We start from the raw sequence: 22,042 nt of genomic DNA, 5'->3' as shown, positions 1-22,042 counted from the left end.
GTGTATAAACACATAGATAAGCCAGATAAGCCAGTCTAGTCCTTTACTATTTTGTGGCAGTGGTAGTAGAGCATAGGACATTCTGTGTATACCTTCAGATACTCATCCTGATTCAAATACTGACCCTGCTTACACATGCACAGCCTTCTGCTATGTTCCTTTCTTGTATATATCAGCTTATACATTTTTCATAAAAATACTGCCCTTCAACAGAATTCCTGTTTGATATCAGCTGCTTCTGGGTTTTTAATGAATCCATTTCTAGTTCCAAGCAAAACATCTGAGAGTCTGGTGACTAATGTCTGGAAAGGCAGGTTTATTTTTACAGGCTATTTGAGAAGTAGGCTACTCACATTAGGGAGACATGATTGTTCTCGCAGACAGGCAACAGTGTTTCAGACCCTTGCACTTCAAAATATTGGAAAAATGCTTTATTAGAGTCGTGCCAGAAATAAGTCCTCAGTTTTTGACCAGGATAAAAATATGGGAGTAAAAAATGGCCAATTTTCAGATTTCAGGAGTATTTTCTTCATAATACCACAAGTATTATTCATGATTAAAATGGAATTGGGAGGGTTTGTGTGGACATTGCTTTGGATTGATGATAAATGTTGTTAATAAATTAGTTATGTTGATCCAAGCAGTGCTGAAAGTTGTCACCTAAATGTTTCATGGTACTGAAACTTTCTTTCCACTAAGAAAGAAAGGTGAAAGGACACAACCAGATGATCTGAGAGGGATAGGTATGCGGAAAGGTGTGTCTGTCCTCCCTAGCTGTGTGCTCCCCACCAGTCTGAGCTATCTGGGAACAGTCAGGATCTGGCCATGGGGGACTTCACCTTGTGGCTGTCTTGGGCAGGTAACAAAGCCTTTATGCCTCCCAGCTTCCTCCTGAGTGTGGGATCTCTGTGCTACAGTTTATACCTCCTCCATCCCTTGCCCCTCTCCTGGGAGCCTTGGATTCCCCAGCTCTGATACTTGGCAGAGGCTGGCTGAGGTGGGGCAAGAAGAAGTGTGGTTTGGCTCCAGTCATTCCCCATGCCATTCTGGGCATTAATTAAATTAAAAGCTTACCAGCCCTGGGGAGGACAAGAGATGAAGGAGACTGGGCAGCAGAAGGTGCACATGTGGTTATAACTGAGTCTGTGGGAAGGATCCGTCCCCAGTGTCCCTATGGACATTTGAAACTGTAATTTGAAACTGTAATCTGCTGCAGTGTCCTGTCCTGCCCCTGAAACCTTGTCTTGTGCTATACTGAGGCTGTGTTGAGTGTGAGATAATGGCATTCTTCATCAGAATGCAGTGTCTGTTTCCCCAAGCAGACTTATGAATATGCAGAACTTGCACAAAATAATTAAAAATCACTAACTCATACTTGTAATCATATCACATTTTAAAATTTAGAATTGGGATTTTAGTAGCCTAAATTTGTTTGTTCACAGCTCTTGAACTCTTAATCTCCTTAAGAGCTTTAAATCCTCTAACACTACACAGCTTAAGGTGACCTGCACAAAATACAGGATCCTGGTAATGTGATGTTCACTGTACGCTCTCCTAGTCTGACTTGTTCCCATTTTCCTGGCTGTTCAGAGCATTAAGCATGCACTTGTAAAGTTGTTGACATTTGAGTTCTTTCCTTCGATCTTTAATGACACAGAAATAAGAGCCTGATCTGTCTTCTCTACAGTTTCTTGTACTGATTCCTTTGGCTGTTAATTTCCTTCATTCCTACAGAAGGCAAGCCATCATTCTGATCACCACTTTGTCACTGTCACTGCCCTGTGCCCAGGGACAGGCTTGCCACCAAATTTAAGATCAAGATTAGTTGCAGGCTGGATATTCAGAGGAGCTCAGGATGTAAAAGTGAAGTTTGAGGAAAAGAAATAAGACAAAGAAGCCAAATATAATAGAAATATAATATAATAAAAGAAATAAGCCAAAATCCAGTGATGCTAGGACCATTTTGTGACTTGTAGATGTATTGCTTCCATTTGCTATCATGGAGAAAGGGAAGCATCTGTGCAAGTCTGCAATAAGAGTCCTACAACAGCAATCCCACAAGAGCACTTAGTGAATGGGCTGTTTATGCCAACATAATGCTGTGCTGACGGAAAGCTTCAGAATAATGGCAGATTTTTCACCCATCGTTTTTTCAGATCCCTTTTTCACCTATCCCTCTGTTTACACTATCTTAATGCTGAAGATACATCTTGCAAAACAAGCATAAATACAAAGACCAAAGTTGGTCAGCATTTTCACCTCAATGTTTTTCCCCAAAACATGCTGCTTGGTTCACATAAAACAATTTGAATCTACCACAGTTTTACCAGACTATTAACCACGTTGTGGCACATGTTTATTTTATTCAGTTTATTGTTATAATGGTTTGTTCCTATGTACCCCTATGTTTCCCCCAGTTGGTTTGTCCCCAAACTGTATCCACTCCTGAAACTAACCTGTTTGGCATTCCCCACCCCTTGTCCATCAATGTAACCCTGTCCCTTGTTCCAGTTCCTTCTGTGTCCATCAATGTAACCCTGTCCCTTGTTCCAGTTCCTTCTGTGTCCATCAATGTAACCCTGTCCCTTGTTCCAGTTCCTTCCCTGTCCATCAATGTAACCCCACCCCTTGTTCCAGTTCCTTCCCTGTCCATCAATGTAACCCCACCCCTTGTTCCAGTTCCTTCCCTGTCCATCAATGTAACCCCACCCCTTGTTCCAGTTCCTTCCCTGTCCATCAATGTAACCCCACCCCTTGTTCCAGTTCCTTCCCTGTCAGTCCTCCCCTGGACCAATCCCCAGTTCCTCCACCCCCCTGGAAGTCCCCTGTTGCTCGATGCCCCATTGGCCCATGTGTCCCTTTCTGCTCCCCCTGCTCCCCTCATTGGTTTCAGCTCTGTAAGACCTTGCCCTCCACTCTTCCCCTAAGGATCCCTTATTGCTTAATTGTTTGTACACACCCTCTGATTTGCCCCTGTATTTAATCCTGGGCTGACGGGTACGCAAGGCTCTGTGTCCCTGAACCTTCCAACCCTAATAAACATGTTGGAGCCTCAGCAGCTGAGAGCCTTCTTCTCCTCCTTTATTTGACCCCAGATGCCGAGCACGCTGTGGAGCATTAGCTCAAAGGTTCTGCCTCCAGGAAATGCTACTTTGGGGCAGTTCCCCACACTTGGCATCGTGCTGGTGTGTCTCAAGTGAGCTAGTGCAGGCTCTGGCAGGCTGTGTCTGTACTCCTCAAATGAAATGTCTTTATTTTTTGCTGCTGAAGACAGTATTTCATGGACAAATTTTCTTCTCTTTATTTTAAATTTTAAAACTGGCATTAAACTCTATTACTCTCTAAAAAAATACGTTTTTTTTCTTCACTATTTTTTTGAGTTTGGATCAAACAGAGCAATGTGCTGAAATATATTTTGTAATCTCCAGTCAGAGTAGTACTTTCCACATATGTAGTGGAAAGCTCAGGATAGTGACAAGTTCAGGGTGCTGTTTTTTGGGGAACAGGCAGTATGAATTCAGCATCTTTGCTGTTCGGGTGCCTGATGCAAACCCCCTCATGGTTTGCTGAAAACCATAATTTGGAAGAATGCCTTTCATGTAAGTAAGAGCTGTCATGTATGAAAAGGGGCCGTTGATTAGTCATTTTAATTTTCTACTTGGTATAGTTTGTAAATTACATGTCTTGATTATATTCTGGGAATCTTAAGTTAGCTTGAAAGTTTGGAGTATTAGTCAAGATGTTACACAGTCAATGCCTTTGTGATAAAATACTGTTTTTGTCTAGAGGAGAGTGTTACTAAAATGAATCTTACAGCATTACAAGGAGGAACTGCATATTCCATTTACCTTTTCTTGTAATGGAGAAATACAACTATATTTAAGCATGAACGATTTTATTCAATGAATATGAATAGACTGGTATATTGGAATTAATTGTGCTTGGAATTTATAAAAAATGATTACTTACAAAGATAGGTTACTTCTTTTATATTCTTTTACATTTTGATTTTGTAAAAGCTTAACAAGCTTCCTAAAGCTTCTCCTCCTTGAAAATCAATTTTTCATGTGACATTGCCATGCTAATAATAATTCCTTAGTGCCTTTTCCTGTTCCAGACATGAGTGATTTTATCTATAAAAAAGATACTGTAGTTGCTGGGGAAAAAAACCAAAACAACAAACTATCAACTTATTTTCCCTTTTTCCTTTCCCTCCCAATTTAAAAAAAAAACCCATGCTTTTAATTTAAATGGTCACTATCTTTCTTTCATAAGCTTTCTTTCTAGTTTTTTACCCACGTCCAGTGCATTGCAATTAATGAAAAATTGTTGTCATTGACCATACTAGACTTAAGCATCTCAGAGATAGACATTTGTTTCAGAACTCGGGGTTTTTTCTGATTAAGCTTTGGTTTTGGGCTTTTTAAAACAGAAAGTGTGCAAAGTTGTCTCACTCTGAACACAGCACTCAAGCAGCAGGCAGTATCCTTGCTCATATTTTGAAGCTGTTTGCTGCTAAACCAAAATTATATTACAACTTTATTTTCTATTTAGTAGTGGTTTTTTAGCCCGCCTTTTCCTCTGCTCTCCCATACTTAACTTACAGAGACAGAAATAGAGACATATCAGCAAGAGTCCCTTTTTCAAGTTGTTTGTTTTTAAGAGAGATGAAGTGAATCTCTTTTCCTTTAGCATTTCCATTGCTTCATAGTGATTTCCAAAACCGGGTTGTTAATTACATATCTCAATTTTTGACAATGGTTTTCATATCTCAGATAGTGAAAGACAATTGAAGTTCAATCTGTCAAGAAAAACTTCATTTTAATATCTGTATCTCACCTTATTCCTAATTATCTTGAATTATGTATCAAGTATACTTTAAAGCAAATACGTCTGAGTTTTACTTGCTGTTTTATTCTCTCTGCTGATGTCTGAAGGAGGTCAATCACGTATCCAAAAAAGATAATGCATTGTAATATTCAGGAATGGCACCTTTTTTCTATCAATTTCTATATCAGTTCTGATGTCATAGTCAGTGAGATATTATCACTCCTAAAGCATAGATTTCCCTCAAGATTTTATTTACATCACATTTGCTTCCAAATCCCCTTCAGAATTCCTTAGATATTTGCTGTATTAATAGCATGAGTAAAGCATATGACTATAGTGATTTAAACAATTGAAAGGCTTTCTGAGCTGGAATGAAATTGCAGGTGTTCTTCAGGCTTGGGCTTGTACTGAATCCTTGGATAATACCCCTCCCTAAGTCTCAGGTGTCTCCCCTGGAAAAATAAGAGTAATTCCGTGGTTTTCTGTCACTGTTGTGGATCTAGATACCCATAGATGGATATAAAACTGTAGAATAATTTAGCCTGGAAGGGACCTTGATATTTCTAATTCAAAAAACCTTTTTAACAGTATTTCTATTAGATGAATATGTATAACTAGAGAATAAACATGAAAGAAGTTTTTGTCTTCAAGGCCCTTTCCCTAAACTGGAAGTAAATGGAAACCATGTGACATAAAGCCTGATTCAAGTGCTTTTAACTTAAATTCACTGGGGATTTTTGGCTGGGGTTTTTAAAAAAGTACCAATTATTTTTATGTACCTAACCTGAGGCAGTCTTGGAAGATTAGATTTTTCAAAGGGGTTTGTTCTCAGTGCTTTTCTCTGAAAAATCTATTGAAGGTACTTCACTGGAGGAATCAAAATCACAAGTCTCCAGTGAAAATTTTTGGTTTGTGAAGTTAGTTCTGCATCTTGACTTTGTAATTTCATCTAAATGTATTATCTAGGCAACCTCTGAACTCAACTGTCTGTTAAACTGAGTGACTTGTTAAATTTTACAACAGAAGCATAGATTATGTTTCCTGGTAGGGGCCAGTTTATTGTCATGTTTGATTAATTTTTATGGTATTTTTAATTTCTTCTGAAAGACAGGATCTTCTAATACAGTGAAGATCACATCACTTAAAGAGAATTGTGCTAACTGCTTTTGGTTTTGTAACTCTTGCTAGTATGTTATGGTAATAAAGAGACGTTTTTATGTAAGCAAATGGAAGATTATAGTTATAACCACTGAAAGAAGCTATTCCTCTTCTTTCCTGCTTTTATGTGCATTCATTAAATTTATTTCATTATTTCACAGTTCCAGTGTGTGGAACAAACAAAACTTTCCATAGCACATTTACTTAATAGGTTTAATATTGAGCATTTATTCAGAGCACTTCTTTGAAAGATTTTGAAACCCCCTACAATTAATTATTTTGTATACTTTTGGTGTTAGAGCTGTTTTATAACAGTATGACTGCTCTGAGGAGAACTAGAGAAAGCAAAGCCTAAACCCTGCCTTTAATTCAGATAACACTGCAAAGTACCATTGTCCAAAACAACGAATTAGATCTCAGCAAGTTACTGAAACAAAAGCATGACATTTCAAAATACTGTTGCTTACATTGTGAGCAGGGTTTGAAATTATTTAATATATACACAAAGAATCATTTTTATATGTCAGTTGAGATACAGTCAGAAACTCCAGGAGGTCAAGCCTAAAAATATTAAAATACCTGGGACAAGTTGCAGAACATTTCTGGTTTAATAAAGGAATGCCGTCACTCATGTTACATAGCCAAGAAGTTCTGCACCTTAAGACCATATTTTTCCTAGTGCCAGTGGACAAGAAGAGTGATAATGTGTACAGAAATAGCTTGACTGAGTTTTCATCAGTGGTGGAACTGGGGCTCATTGGCACTTGTTCCTAGCACTCGTCATGGCTGCTAAGCATCAACAGAATGTTTTCCATAAATAAAGAACATTTTACCAGAAAAGACTGATTTAACTGCATCTGGAAATTAATGGAAAAACTCATATTTTGGAGAAAAAATTCCTTGAGAGATATTTTAAGCAGGATGGGAAATTCTGGTTGGAATAACGGAGATACAGAAAGGGAGGAAGCAATCAGCACTGCGAGAGTCCCTGGCCCAGAACAGCTGGCTGAGATGTAGAGAAGCCATTTGAATACAAGTCATTCACGTATTGATTAATGGCAAGCTGTTTTTCTTAGTCTTGTCTATTGAAGCAGATCCACATTGTATAATTAGAATGGGGGAGTGAAGAAGAGAAAGGCTGATGCCATTATATGATATTTAAATGCTTCTCTCTGATGTGGGAAACTCAGGTTCAAAACCTTGCCTTAATAAATAATTAAAGATTTATGCAAATCAAAGCAGCTTCAACAGAGAAGAACAAGAGAGAAGCACAGAGCAGGAGCCTGGAATAGTTTCTCTAACAGTGGATAAAGCCCATGCCTAAAAAGCAGGGAAAATGATGGAGCAAGAAGTCACAATGGAAAAGGCCCTTGCCCACAGCCCAGAAACACTATTTTCTATTCCTTCTCACCATACCTGAAAGAAATACGGACATTCTTGGGTTTGTCCTGATATAGGAGGATGGAGTCTTCTGAAACCCTGAAAAACCTCCAGGGAGAGAAAAATGTTTTTCCCATATTCTCATTAAAAAAAGAGTTTCTTATTTACTAGGACAGGTGTAGCAGGTAGAATCTTAGAGATATGCAGGGTATCCAGGCTGCTGTCTAAGGGCAGGAATTAGAATTATAGCATAAGGAGCCAACAAGTCTTAATAAAATATAATCCCTTTAAGAGGAGCAAGGTCCTGCTTGGAGCCCTCATTAACTTATCTGGGAAAAGTACTTATCCATCCTGATTATGTTACGTTGTTCTAACAGATGAGTGAAATAAATCCACAGAAGTTAACTCCTGGCCCAAAACTATTGTAGGAGTTCCAGATGCTGAGTGTTGTGCTTAGGTACATACTGGTCATTTTCAGAATATGAGGCATTTTGTGCATATGTTTCCCAACTAAGTGCAACAGTATAATGATGATAATTTAATGATGTGTAACAAGTTGACATCTTTCTTCAAATGTTAGTGAGTGCCAGCTCACACTTGCACGGTGCAATACTAAAATGAAATCATGACTTCAAAAATGAGCACATCCACTTTCAAGTCCCAGATCTGTTTTCAGTAATTTGAATCTCCATTAAGGACCATGCCAATTCTTTATACATTATTGGAATTAAGCCTAACACTACTCTGTGAGCAGTCAGAAAGCGAAGTGTATGACAAATATTGAAGAAAATTATATCCTAAATAATGTTAGATTTCCTGGAATGCAGATTTCTCTGAGCCTTGAGTATGCTCAGGCATATTCACATGAAAAGTCATTTACCAATTTTTCTCTGTGTTTCTTGAGAGATTATACCCTCAATTTCATCTTTCCATTTCCACCGACTACTCAGCCTCACCTGACAGTGTCTTGACTGTTACTGACTCTCTGCTAAACAAAAATATTTTTTCTGCATCCAGAGGAGGTCTACCAGGGACAGTTTGTGTGGCTTTGGAGTAATTAATCAAAGTGATAGGTGGGAGCTAGTTTACAGGGAGATTGGCAGCTATTACTGACTTTAAAACTCTTCCCCCACAGTACTGCAGAAAGAATGCAGTGAATTGCTGGCATGCTGGTGCACAGCTACTGGAAATGAATGCTTTTGTGGGCTGTACACATTGCATGCTGATCTCCTTGCCACCAAGAGTTACCTCTTTTGAGTGCTCAGCAGAAGTCTCTTGGGAATCAGTGTCTTTGTACACAGCAGAGTCGTCAAAAATTAGAAATATTTCTGTGTATGCGTGTGAAAGGCAGAGAAAAGTATTTCTGACTGCAGAGCTTCCATGGTCAGAGTGCTGTGTTTAGTGATTTCAATGTAGCCATGGGTGTAATGTATTTTTCACATACATTATAGGACAAAATAGGATAAGTAGTGTTAGGAGTTCATTCTCTTTCTGAGTAGCTCTGTGAAGCCAATCTCTGGCTTCCTGCAAGATGTACCAGAAACTTCTTGTTATCTGTTTATAGGATAGAGTCAGCTTCTTGGAGGATGGGAGTTGTGTATTAGATGGGTCCTGGAACACTGCTTACTCCTTTTGTAGTAAATTAGTATAGAGCTTATTTAATTTCATCAGGAGTGTGTAAACAGCCCTGTAAATTTTAGTAACATTTCTGAAAATATCACAGGTTGATTTTTTTCATTGTTATATCTGCTTTTCACTTCGTCCAATGCATAGCAGAATTAACTGCAGTGTGGCATCTGCTTTACTCCTGACCAGCTGCTTTAAAGATAAGAGTTCTCACACTACTGTGCATGCAGTTTTAAGGTTTTTTCCTCAGGTGCTCCTAGGGCCCTATTCAGAGGCCACTGAAGGTCAACAATGTAAATTATACAGCTCCATTTACTTCAGCTAATGTTGACAGTGTGCATCAGATGATACCTCCTAATCTTTACCTTAGAGAGAATTGTTTTTCCTGTATGTATATAGGACTAGTATTAGATTGCATACTTCACATTCACAGAGTACGTCACTAATTAAGTTAGAGTACTCTGCTCTGCCTACCTGTCTCAGGAGTAATGTTGTTTCATTTCATAATGACATAATGGTGCCACCTGCAGTCCACAGCCTTATACAAGTGGTTTGAGATAATGTGGCTCACAGTAATAAAGCACTGAAATAACCAGAAACAGAAAGGAAAACAGTAATCAGTTATTTGTACAAGGCACTGCATTTTAAGAGGTGCTTTATCTCAGCTACCATAATAAGACCTTTAACTTCTCACTATTTTCCTTGAAAATGTAGTCACTGCACCACTAATCTTTGCACTGGTGACTCTTCAGAGGCATCCCATAAAGTTCGGTACAGTATTCTCTGTAGCTCTTCATGATGCCAAATGCTCTGGCACCTGCTAAGACACTTCATTGCAAATGACAGTCCCTGTGCACACATCACCAATAAAGCAGGCTCGCACCCTGTAAACTGAGTTTGAATCTGAGAGATTTTTTTTTTATTAGCAGTGTAAAATCAGAGTGATTACCTGATTAGTGTAGTTCTTTGTGGCTTTCTGATCTAATAGGTTTTCTCTTTTCCTATTTTATAGGGAAACCTATTTCCTAGTATATGGAAGGATGCCAAACCACCAAGTATTCTGCTATGGGTTCTTTATTACTTTTACTTTTAGTGTGTGGGTTTTGACATGGATTTCATAGATTTTTCTTCCACCTCCTTTTCACAGTTGTTAAAAATAAGAGTGCATTTGTACTTTTCCAATAAATGAAAATAAGAAGAGGTAACATGTATAGAGACAATGGGGAAACATCCCACATTGTTTGGGAAAAGAAACACGGTGAAATACAGAAGATACTGGAAAATTCCGTTAGTTCCAGTTGCAGTTGTTTCACAGGATGAACTAAGGCATTCATGACTTGAATCTTTTTTTCAATTACTTTTCCTTGTGGGTATTCTTCAGAGACTATCTGCAGACCAGGTGGAATAACCACTTCTTTCTGCCTGAATATTCTGCTCTCTGTTAGGGTCTCTCTTTCACTGGTATATGATCTTTGTTTAATAGGGTATTGATACAGGCACGCTTTACTTCCTTTAATAGTGGTGAGACAAATTACCCACATTAGTAGGAAATAGGGTTTATAATTACATTGAAGTAAATGTTTGATTCCCCTTCTTCTTCCATTGGTAATTATTTTAATGACAGCTTCATAATTCACCTAGCAGAGTAATGAAAGTATGTCTGCACCTACATGATTTTCCAGAACGCAAAGGAAATTGCACATTTATCTGACATAATGTTAACGCTAGGGAATGAATTGCCAGCTCAATTTTAACCAGACCTCTTTTTATTCACCTTCAGTTATTTTTGGTATAATTCTGTAATTTATGCAATCCTGATTGCATATTCAGAGAAGATGCTTAGATAGCTGTGCCCTGTTACTTCTGACCACTTAAACTTACTTGGAGTACAAACACAGAGATCAGCTAATGAAAGTCTGGGTTTAGAGTACCAGCTCCACTCTTTACAAAAGTTCTTGTTTTTCCAAAATGCTGCATTTCTTGGCATTCTCAAAACACAGGAGCTCTCTGCTAAACCCAGGAAACAGGCATTGCTGCAATTCTGCTAGGTTTATATGCTATAAAATAGTCGATTATGGTAGCCCTAATATTTTTCTTACGTTCTTCAGTCTGGGGTATGTTAGTGGGTAGTTGTAACTTGAAAGCAAGCATACTGAAATGTATGGGGTTTCTCTTTACAGGAATTTCTCATGGAATCACACATTTTCTCTCAGTTATTCTCATTGCTCCTAGACACCCTGAGAACAGATTTGAAACACAGAGGAGGAAACTTAATATGGGTGGATATGTACAAATATTTTTGTTTTATCTTTCTATGCTGTTATGCTACAGAAGTATATGTATTTTAAGTTGCTCTCTTCACTACTTAGTCATTTTCAATAACAAACAGGAGCTTGATTTTTCTTCAGCTGCTGAGAGATGATGATGGAAACAGTGATGGTCTTAGCTGCTTTCAACACAGTAATTGCAAAATCTTGCATTTGAGCAAGGCTTCACGCACTGCTGTTGGGCAGCTGACTCTGGAATTGACTCTGGCACCTCCTCATGAGCTGGCATAAATGCTCTGCGACACTTCAGGGCAGGAAGCAGCAAATAACTCTGTGCCAGCCTGAATTGCAGGGGTTGTTGAGATGGCAGAAATTTAATTGCTTGTGCTGGAATCAGGCCAGGAAACAGGGTCAGCTCTCTTGTCCTTTGAAAAAAAGTATTCTGGCACATCACAGATGCAGCAGCAGCACTTGGAGTTGCAGCAGAAAATTTTTGCAGCAAGCTTCAATCCCATCCAATACATAAAGGGTTTTCCCTTCACCATAAAGCCCACCCTGTAACCCTGTTACCTAAGGATTCACCCGAATAAAGTCAGTGTCTGTCTTCACTAATATCTTTCACCAAAATCTTGTCTCTTTGGGCTAGGATGAAGGTGTATCTCTGCCATCTCATTCACTGATTATAGCCATGTGTAATTTTGTTTGTTTATTTTGAAGGAGATAAAGGTGGTTGGATACAGATTTATTTTCAAAACTGCCAAATATCTGTTAGAAATCTGATATTGCAACAGAAAAAGAGAGACCCCAAAAATAAACCTGCTATTAAACAGTATCATCTCTTATTGTCAGTAGAAAACATGCCTAGAAACAGAATTTGAATGAGTATTTCCCTCCTGAAAATCCTAATGCTGGGCTTCTCATCACTGATTCTGGGCATTTTGGGCACTTCATTTTGCTGTGTTGTGAGTATGTCAGAATTTTGTTGAAGTTTAGTACCAAACTTGAAACTTTGACAACATACTGCTCTTGAGTGAGAAACAGGATGAGCACGAAAATTCTTCAAAATAAATACATAATTTCACAAAAATCATTATCTTTTAGATGGTTCAGAAGAGGAAGAGAGACAAAATTAATCAAATTAATTACTGTTTGCACATGCTTTGCTTTACAATAGTGATTTAAGGCAACTACTTTCTGGAGCACTCTGTGTGCAGCAGACTATTTGTGTTTTAGTAATATGGTTAAACTCACAGAAAGCTGTCAGATCCCTTCTTTTAGTTCCAATGTATGTAGCTGAGTTCCTTTATGAGTCAGTGTTTACATAGTATCATGTTTCCATGATAAAAAGTAGGGAAGGACTCATACAAGGCAAGATTAAAATACTACTTTAATTGTTGATTTGAAAAGATACATATATATATATATTCTGTAATATGTATTACAGAATATATATGTATTATATATACATATATGCATACGTATAAGATGTATACTATTATATGTATATTTTTATATATACACCATATTTGATTAATTCTATGTTCTTTCATTAATCTAGAGTTATATGTTACATTATAATATATATGTGTATTTCACAGTGTCTCATCTTCTTCATAGGGGAAGAATCTAACCTCCCTAGATGCTACAACAAAGCACTCAATTACCTCATTAGGCTTAAGCATTAATCTGATTTCTACATTATTTCACCCAGTGGTTCTATTTTCCACAGTGAATTTTCCTTCCATGCCTCTGTCCTTATAGAATATTCTTACAGAAGAGACTGCTGTATTCATATATGGCCACACCCTCAGGTTTGCCAATCATTCTAAGGTAACCAGGATGCTGAGCACTCAGGGTTTTCAGCCTGTTTCTTCCTGAGACATTGGAAACAAACCTGACAGGCAAATGCAAGAGCTTCCTGCTCCTGTGCCAGTTTTCCCAGGAAGCTCATCCTCACATTCCCACTCCACCATACAACTTGCTTCTTTATACCAAGCGTCACATCCATTGGTATGGAAAGAGACAAACCTGGAAAATATAGAACAGGTACTATAAAAACTCGTAATTATGGAGACCACTTATTAAACACTTGAATCGATGCAAGAGGAATACAGACTGGAAAGGAAGTCTGCATAGATTTAAACAGGTATTCTAAAGTACTCTGTTAAAATGTTATTTTCTGCTCAATACAAGAACAAAAATCAGAAACCAGGTTACTAAATGTGTACAAAAATCCCACATGTGAGCAGTTATATAAAAAATACTACATTTGTCAAGTGTTGCCATTGCACAGTTTTGGCAGGTTCATGAGCTTCCAAGACACAGGAAAATAACCTGCTCTTTAGCTGACACATGATGTTTTTTGGAAGATCCAGACACCATGTCATGATCTTAATTTAACTCTTTACTGGAAATCTTCTATAATACATTGCCTCGGGTGCTTGTGGCATTGCAGGGATTTAGATTCTTCATGGAGATGCTTTCAGTGTCCATGCGGGAGACCAATTCAACACTAAGCACAGGAAATAAACTAGAACTCTGGACAGAAGACTAAAACAGTGCTGAAAAAGCTGGTGGATTTGTTTCTATTTATGTGTTCTGTGCACTAGCTATGAGATGTTATATGAAGGGCTCACCTTGAAGCATCAGTGCATCTGTGTGAAAGCACTAACTGAAGCTCAGAACATGAGAAAAACAAAAAGTAAATAAACAAAACAAAAAATCCACCCCAGAAATGAGGCCCTTTACACTTGGGGATGACTGTTAAAAGAAGTGCAAAGTATTCAGTAGAAATTGCACAAGGATTTAGAAAAATCAGATATGTGACTATGACATAAGGAACCATGGCCTTTGTTCTCAGACCTGTACCCTTAAATTAAAGTTAAGTTTAACTTTTAACATTGACTCCTCAGATTACTCTAACCATTTCTGTTGTAATGGCCTGTGCTCTATCTCTTGATACCTCTTGATTTCCATAAGAAACACTGTTTAGAATATTATTTTAATCAACATTTAGAATTAATTAATGTTTCTCAGTTGATTTCTGGTCCACTTTATGCTAAAAACTTTTTATGTTTGAAATCTCTGCTGGTGTTCATTTTAGAACTTACCCATACTTGGGAAGACCAAACTCCACTGTGTTACCATCCACTGAACAGTGTGGCCAGTTCAGGGCCATTAAATCTGTTTGCCAGTACATTCTCTTGGAATGATATCCAAGAGATGTATCATTAACTCCCCCACTGATTGACAACAGAACAAACAGTGTAATCAGTTACTTTCTGTAAACACTCATCATTATTACAATTGGTGTTTGGGGACAGGTTGTTGCTGCTCTGGTGTAGAAGAGCATTTTGTACTCTTTCTGCCAAGTATCATCATCTTCCTTTCCTGCTTGACATACAAGGCAACGGCTGATTTTTAACTGCTGCTTTTCAGAGGGCAAGATAAAGCTAACAAGAATTTTTTTAGGAACTGAAAGTAGATAGTGGGAGCTGGACAGTCTTGTTCTGTCTGAGAGCTTTTGGATACACAGCCATGAATTATGGTAAATTTCACTGCTGTGCTTGCAGCTTCTCCAACAGGCAGCCCAGAGAGTCCTGCCAATGAGCAATGCCCTTTTTTTGATATGTAGGTAATTGTTTGTAACTTGGATGAGCAGAAATCTCAGATACATCTAATGGGAGGAGGCACTGCTGGGTCAGAACACTAGTTTATCATTCCTCTCAAAAGTTTAGAAATATTCTTTTGCATAGGGACAGAACAGATTGCAAACTGAAAGAAGGGATATTCATGGAGAAAACTACTGGAGGCATATCAATAATCTCACAGCAGGAGAATATTTGCAGAAATTTTTGATCTTATTATGTTTTGCTATTGGTTTATCGTAATTGAAAAAACTGTCACGCATTATGTTGAGGACTACAGGGTCAAAGACAGCCTCAAAAACTTAGATCTGGTTGACTGACATGGAAAGCCACCATTTTATACTTAACTTCAGAGATGCTCTAGCCTGCTCTCTTAATTGTTGGACAACTAAGTCTTCATGGCCACAAGCAGGATACTAAAAATCTTGCCCAGGTTCTGTGTGGCATATTAAGTTGCTAGTGGTGTTTTGGACGGGAAATACACACATACCCAAAAAACTGTTATTAAAGTGGAGTTCTTTAATATAAAGAAAGTGTAATACAACTACACAGATCTGTATGTTTGGTCTCATCTGCAGAAATGGAATTGTGCATGCATTTGTGTCCTTGCTGAACCTGTTTAATAACTGCATGATTTCTTGTATATATACTGAGGATGTTGTTGCATGAACCTAGCTGTGACAGTTAAGTAGAAGTTTATTTGTTTTCACCATGAAAAACCTAGAGAGCCATTGAAAATCCAGTTGCAAGTTCTACCTTAGATAATTTAACTTACTGAAGCATATTTCTCTGTTTTCAGAGAAATATCTGTGGGCTTCATTCGTCAGCACTGAAAGATCTGTGCTGAGGCTCCTAGGCACCCTTGTAATACAGATAAGGTTAATAAGCAAGCTATGGTTTTAAGTAATTGGTTTTGAAATGACCCTGATGATTCTTACATGCTGTGAGCTGCCAAGAAAGGGCAACATCCAACTGTGAGGATTCCTGTCATTGCTGAGCCACTGCTGATGTACTTACATCTCCAGTGCTGGTGTAGAGAGACTGGTTCAGTGAATGTGGTTCTGTAAACAGTCTCTGTTTTCACTTTTCAAGAACTGAAGTAGACTCAGGCAGATGTCATATCACAGCTGTCAACAAAAATGACTCACTCACTTTGATTTTAAATCGGCATACCTGCCTCATTTTGTAGAAAAATAAGAATTCTCCTTCCCCTCACGCCTCTCTCCAGGCAAATAATTTTTAAAACAAACTTCCCATGTGTTTATATACACAGACACATTATTTTCTTTGTGTTTTGAGTCTGTCTTGGCTGCTATAATTACTGCAGCATGTCAAAAGCAATGCAGAATCTCTTGCCATTAACTAAAAAGAAGATAGCAATGAGTTTGTGTCTCAAGTGTCCTTCAACAGGCAAAGGATCTGAGCCCAGTAGAACACTATAAACTTTTAATATATCAATTACCATCATCTTTGTACAGGAGGCACAAAGGTGTTAATGAAATCCTGGCACTTGTTGAAGATTATATGAAAAGTCTCATTTCTTGCAATGGACCCAAGTATTTCACTTAATGTTTAAGGAGCAAACTGAGCTGAACTGGTGTCAGTCCACTCTGATTCAGAACAGACAATGTGGTTTTCAAAAAAAAAAAAAAAAGAAAGTGGTTCTGTAGTCAAAAAGAAAACTTTGAAAGTTGCTTCTACTTCAGCTTCACAAAAGCTGCACATATTGTCATAGCATAATGTATGAACTCTTTTTCCTCCATTAGTTCATGGATTTTTGAGTACTTCAGTTTGAAGAATTGAGCTAATCTCTCTGAGAAGAAAATGTTAAAATATTTTATCTTCAGTGCTCTGAAGAAGGCTTTACTTCAGCCAGTGAGAGACTTGCAAGAAGCATTAGTTCATTTCAGCTGCTTCTCTCTATTCTCACTGGAGGCCAACTTCAGAGGAAGTTTGAAATGAGACTTAAAAAGTCTATTTCACTTTCTGGAGAAGAACAACCGCTGAAAAGATAAAACTGTCATGATCAGCTTGGATGGAAAAAAGAGTGGAGTATTTCATATATACGTCAAGAAGAAGGGTATTTTTGTAGAGAGCTCTTCTCTGTAGAGACCCCTCTACCAAATTTCTGTACTGTGATATTTAGAATGTAGAATTTGGCCTTGGAACATCATAACTAGAGGAACAGGATAACCTGAAGTGTCTGCTTTTATGCTGAAAGTTTTACATGGTTTCTCTGATGGCCAAGTGGGGAGGATGGGTCGGGAGTGGATAAAGATCTTCCTACAAAAAAGACATTCTTGAAGTATTCCAAGGCAGGTATGGATAATTTAGGGAGGTACAGTAGGCTATCCGCTTCATTATCAAGTAGAAACAACCCTGATGAGAGACAGACTGTTCCAGAAAGATCACTTCGATAATCAAGTAAATGTTTTTCTGAGATTTTTATCTCACCTTCTCTGCCTGGTGATGGGTTTTGGGGGATGAGGAAGGAGGGATGGGAGTGGAGCATGAGGGTTTTTTGGGGGGGTTTTGTGTGTGTGCTGGGGTTTTTGGGTTTTTTTAAAGTTTTCACTGATCCTAGGGGATGAACCAAAGAAGCATTTGTTTGTAGCCTTTTGCCACCTCATACCACCTGCAGTTCAGAGGGCTGTGAGAAATAGAGCAGGTCACTGATGTTGTCCTAAGACCTCATTTCTTTGAGATACAATGTTATATAAACTCTACCTGTAAAATTATTGTGGACTTAGTTTAGAGTTTATTGGTAAAAAATTTATGACTGACTGGGCTGTAATTTATTCTTTTCAAATCCAACAATGAGCATTCTCCTTCTTACCTAGCCACAACATATCTTGTTTCACAAAAATGCAAGGAAGAGCCATACAAGACAGTTTCTGTTCAGAATTTTAGTCACTTTGTTCATGTAGCTAGGGACAACAGGCTGTTAATGGACAAAGAGAGTTCTCTTCCTTGAAAGATATCCCTTCTTACCCTTACTGAGTGTCAGGGAACACATACTGAAGTAAAATCACAGAAAAAAATCTCCTTTTTGATGCAACATATGAACTACAATCTCACCTGGATCAGAGCCAGATCAGAGTAGGGAGCTTCCTGATCAAGGGACTTGACTGTGATTGCTTGATGCTGCTGCCTTTCTGTCTGTCTGGCACTTCTGCTGGCGTGCAGCAGCTGGAGAGTGGGCCGAGGATTTGGTTTTCTCTCCCATTCAAGCCAGTATCTTTTGGTCACAAGTTATCAAAGTGTTTTAAGTTAGGTAAGCTCTTAGGTTGTCAGGAGAGATGTCTAACTCTCTTCCTCTCCAACTAAGTTGCAAGGTAGTACCAGCACAAGGCACACTTAACATTTTATAATTGGACTTTGTACATACACACACAGAGCTGGAGAAACTTAGGCTTGCAAGACTGGGAATTTACAGGTTTTTTACTGGCTTTGTGCATGCTGTAATCTGCAGTGTCTGGCTAGCTGAGGGAAACTTGAATGGATTGTTTTCAAGAAGTACATTTCCATGGTCAGGTTGTCAGCTGCCTCCTGATAGGATTTAGTCAGGAGACTCACTGCCAGTCTTTTAGAAACTAACCTTCAGAGCCTGTTTTGTTCATAAATTGCATAGTTAAGTTCCACATTTCTCCATTACCCATACCCAAAGGTGCTGTATATTTTCTCAGTTTCTCATTGTGAAAATCTAATGGGGACAAATCACATCAAGCATTGTTCAGAAGCTGTATAGGGAAAATAACCTCAGTACCTGCAGACATCCATACACAAACACATGCTTACTGTAGCCAGTCTTTTCTCATACTTAGTTCTCATAGTTAAAGCTAGCCAGGATGATGATTATGGGAAGAATTATTTTATGACAATTGTACTGGAATTTTGTTGGCTCTAGTACTGAGACTTGGAAAAAGTCTCAATAAAATTAGAAATCATGCAAGTGAGTTCTTCCTCATGCAGAGGTAGCAAGACTAATCTAGCTGTCATCTTCTGGGAAGAATTAGGAAAATCAGCCAGAGAAGCCTCTGCTGTTGTAGCTCCACTGCCAATGCAATCTTTCTTGAATGCGCTTCGTAGCGAGAGTATTGGCAAAATCTAATCTAGGTGAAAAAATTTAAATTAAGCCGGGGAAGAATTCCATCAGAATCCACTCAAGTTATCTTTTTGCTTTTGAATGGGCTTTTCTACAGTGAAAGGATCAATTTCAGCCTGGAAAGAAATCTTTCATTTTGCGCTATTTGCAAGAAAGAAATGAAGGAATGAAGATGTGGATACCCAGAAGGGATCCTCTGATGTCATTTTAACTGAGTCTACTGGTTAGCTCTACTAAGGATAGCAGTGTTCCCTCTCCCTGCACTCAGTGGGTATTTTCAGGAGGAAGATGGGATCATGCAGGGGTGAAAAATGTTCTCTGCGTTCCAGTCAATGCTATTCCATCCACCATGCAGCATTAGCAGAGGTTTTTATTCTCTGTATTTGAGCTTGTAAGCAGTAGGTAGGAGACTGAATTCTTTCACCAGTTATCTGAACACTGATTTAGCAATATTCAAATTAAATGTATGGAAAGCCTCCTTAAATTAATGAGACACTTAATAGAGTGTAGGTATACAGTTAATCAGCCTCTGAGAGTAGAGACCCAAAGAACACCTTAAGGGTTTCCTAAAATTAAGTATGATTTACATTGTGGAGGATTTGATTTGGGGACCAAAAAACCCTTTAAAGTATTTCATTGGGAAATAATACAGGTTATCATCTGTGGTCTCTACCTGATTATGGATTACAGATTATTTGCAAAAATCCTGCCCTGCTTATTTGATTTGTCTGAGTGGGTTTTATAAAAATGTCTGGACTGCATTATTTCTATGTTTCAGAAATGCTTCTTGCATACATTAGAAATGCAGGATCATTACTGTGTACAACATGTTTTTCAGACAGTAACAATTAATTTCTATTGCCAGATGTGAAACTCAGGGGGAAAAAAAGGCCATAATGGATGTATGTGTAGGAGTCCCCTTTCTCCCTTAGCTGTAATTGAACAAATGGCACTGAGATAATACTGTAATTGTTTGCCTTTTCCATGAAGCCAATATGAAGATTAAAGTACCATCTGGCTTTCTGAACACTAAAGGTAGAGAACCTCCAGCTTGAAAGAAAAAGCAGTTGTATTCCTGTTGAGTGGATATGTTACATGTAATTTAACTTTGCTCGTCTCCACTCAAAGTTCTAACCACAAATAAGCACTCAGAGCTTTTCGCTCTTTGTAAGAGTCAATACCCGAATAGAAATTTTTCAAAGTACCTTTTCCTGGAGGACTCTGATAACCTTGGGTCTGTTCTTGCATTTACGCTCCAGTTGAGTCTAAAGACTGAACCTGGAAAGGAAATCTGGTTGAATAATTTAATAATAAGGGTTCTTTTTTTTTTTTCTTTGTGAAATAGTAACTTCTTCAAACACATTGCTTTCAAAGTCTCTGGAATTACTAAAACTACACTTTTTGCATATTTATAAAAAAATTGCTATGGAATTTTGACAAATCTTTTAATTTAGTACTTCTTCTAAGTTCTAAAATAGCTATTGCAACCATTACAGGAAAAAAAAAATTAAGTTATGATTCACCTGTGAAATCAGTTTTTAATAACTATTTATAAAGGAATTTCAATAAAAATATGCATTTTATATTAGCAATAAATTTCACAGAAAAAATAAAATTAAATTTTCTAGCTATATGAAACAAAATTGGTTTCTGGAGTTTTTTGTAAATTAAATTAGTTTTTCTTGGGTTTTTTTTTCAGCTTCTATAAAAATTTCTGTTGATAGGAAACAGAGTAATTTTTAGGGAAGATTTCATCTGAAAGAATACTTGAGAACCACTAGTGTTGAAAACACTCTGTCTAGTTTTTTTCCAGTCAGTATTAGCACTATCAGAATCAGAAACCCACTTTAATTTGATTATTCTTGTATGAAAATTAACCTATAAACAAACACATGCAGGAACTTCCCCTTTTTTCCCTCTACCCAACCCCTCAATGTCAAAGGTGCTAAAAAAGCATCTCCAAGAATTAGAGCAAAATATTTTCACATTTTGATCTGAAGATCTTCCTCTAGCCTGGGATTCATGCATTTAAAAAAATAGTAAGTAAGTAAAATAGGAGGTGATAGGATGGTCCAAATCTCAAGCTTTCTAGAGTCTTTCCCACACCCTCAAAAGGGATTATCCACCTCCCATCTTTGACTGGTTTATTTGGGCTGGTTAGAAGGTTAGAAAGCATAACTGCTAGACAGGGAAGTCTCTTTTAAATTGCTTTTTTGGAAATAGTCAAAACTCAAAATCCAGTGGACATCCGATGATTTCAGTTTCCTTCTGAGTGAACTCAGTGCCACTTTGGACCCAGCAAACTTGAAATGGCTTGAGGAGTCTTTGAGGAACAAACCCTGCTTCTTCCTCTTGTGTTGTCTGACTGCTGGTGCTGGGTCAGAAGTACTGAGCCTCGTTGGGACAAAGAAGCCAGATAAAACCCACTGTTGCTACCCTCAGAACCATCTGATAGCAATATAACAGTGTGCTCCTCATGTGGCAGGGCAGGTGGCTTTGACACGTTTCTGCTTTTAAAAAGCCCTAAAAGATTTTTTTTTGTTTTTAGCAGGACATTTTCAGTAAAGGCCTCCTGATTCAGTCAATGTATGTGACCTTTATCTAGGGAGAACATAAGGCCAAATTTGGGATTTTGTTCTTTAAAGCTGTGAGCCCCTCTGTTGTCTTTGGAGCAGTTTTTAAATTATAATTTAGCAAAGCATTTAGTTATTGCTATGTGCTTCAGCCTTGGTTAGCTGAGTTGGATTTGGCAAAATCTGTGAAATAAAATTCTCAAAGCTCAAACTCATTGAGATATTCATCTTTATGCATGAATTTAGGCAAGACTACCAGTGAGGTTTGGTTTGAATAGTCACTGTTGAGCAACACTGGGAAACAGCCAAGATATGGCACCAAGCACTGATGAGTGTAATTTCAAAGCCATTTCATAAAATCATGTCTGTAACTACTGTCTCACCTTCACTGACTGTAAAAATGAGAAAAGTAATGTTTGCCCAAGGCAAACAGGGTTTTGAATATTAATTTATATT

At 38.0% G+C, this 22,042-nt stretch overlaps 1 protein-coding gene across 1 annotated transcript in view; it reads left to right on the top strand.

The window, feature by feature from the left end:
* Positions 1–22,042, top strand: part of CPNE4 (copine 4) — a 184,206-nt gene that overhangs the window by 108,585 nt on the left and 53,579 nt on the right. The window lies entirely within an intron of this gene.

Source organism: Cinclus cinclus, chromosome 1 (genome assembly GCF_963662255.1).
Source record: "Cinclus cinclus chromosome 1, bCinCin1.1, whole genome shotgun sequence".
Taxonomy (NCBI): Eukaryota; Metazoa; Chordata; class Aves; order Passeriformes; family Cinclidae; genus Cinclus; species Cinclus cinclus.
This window is presented reverse-complemented; position numbering and strand designations above follow the sequence as displayed.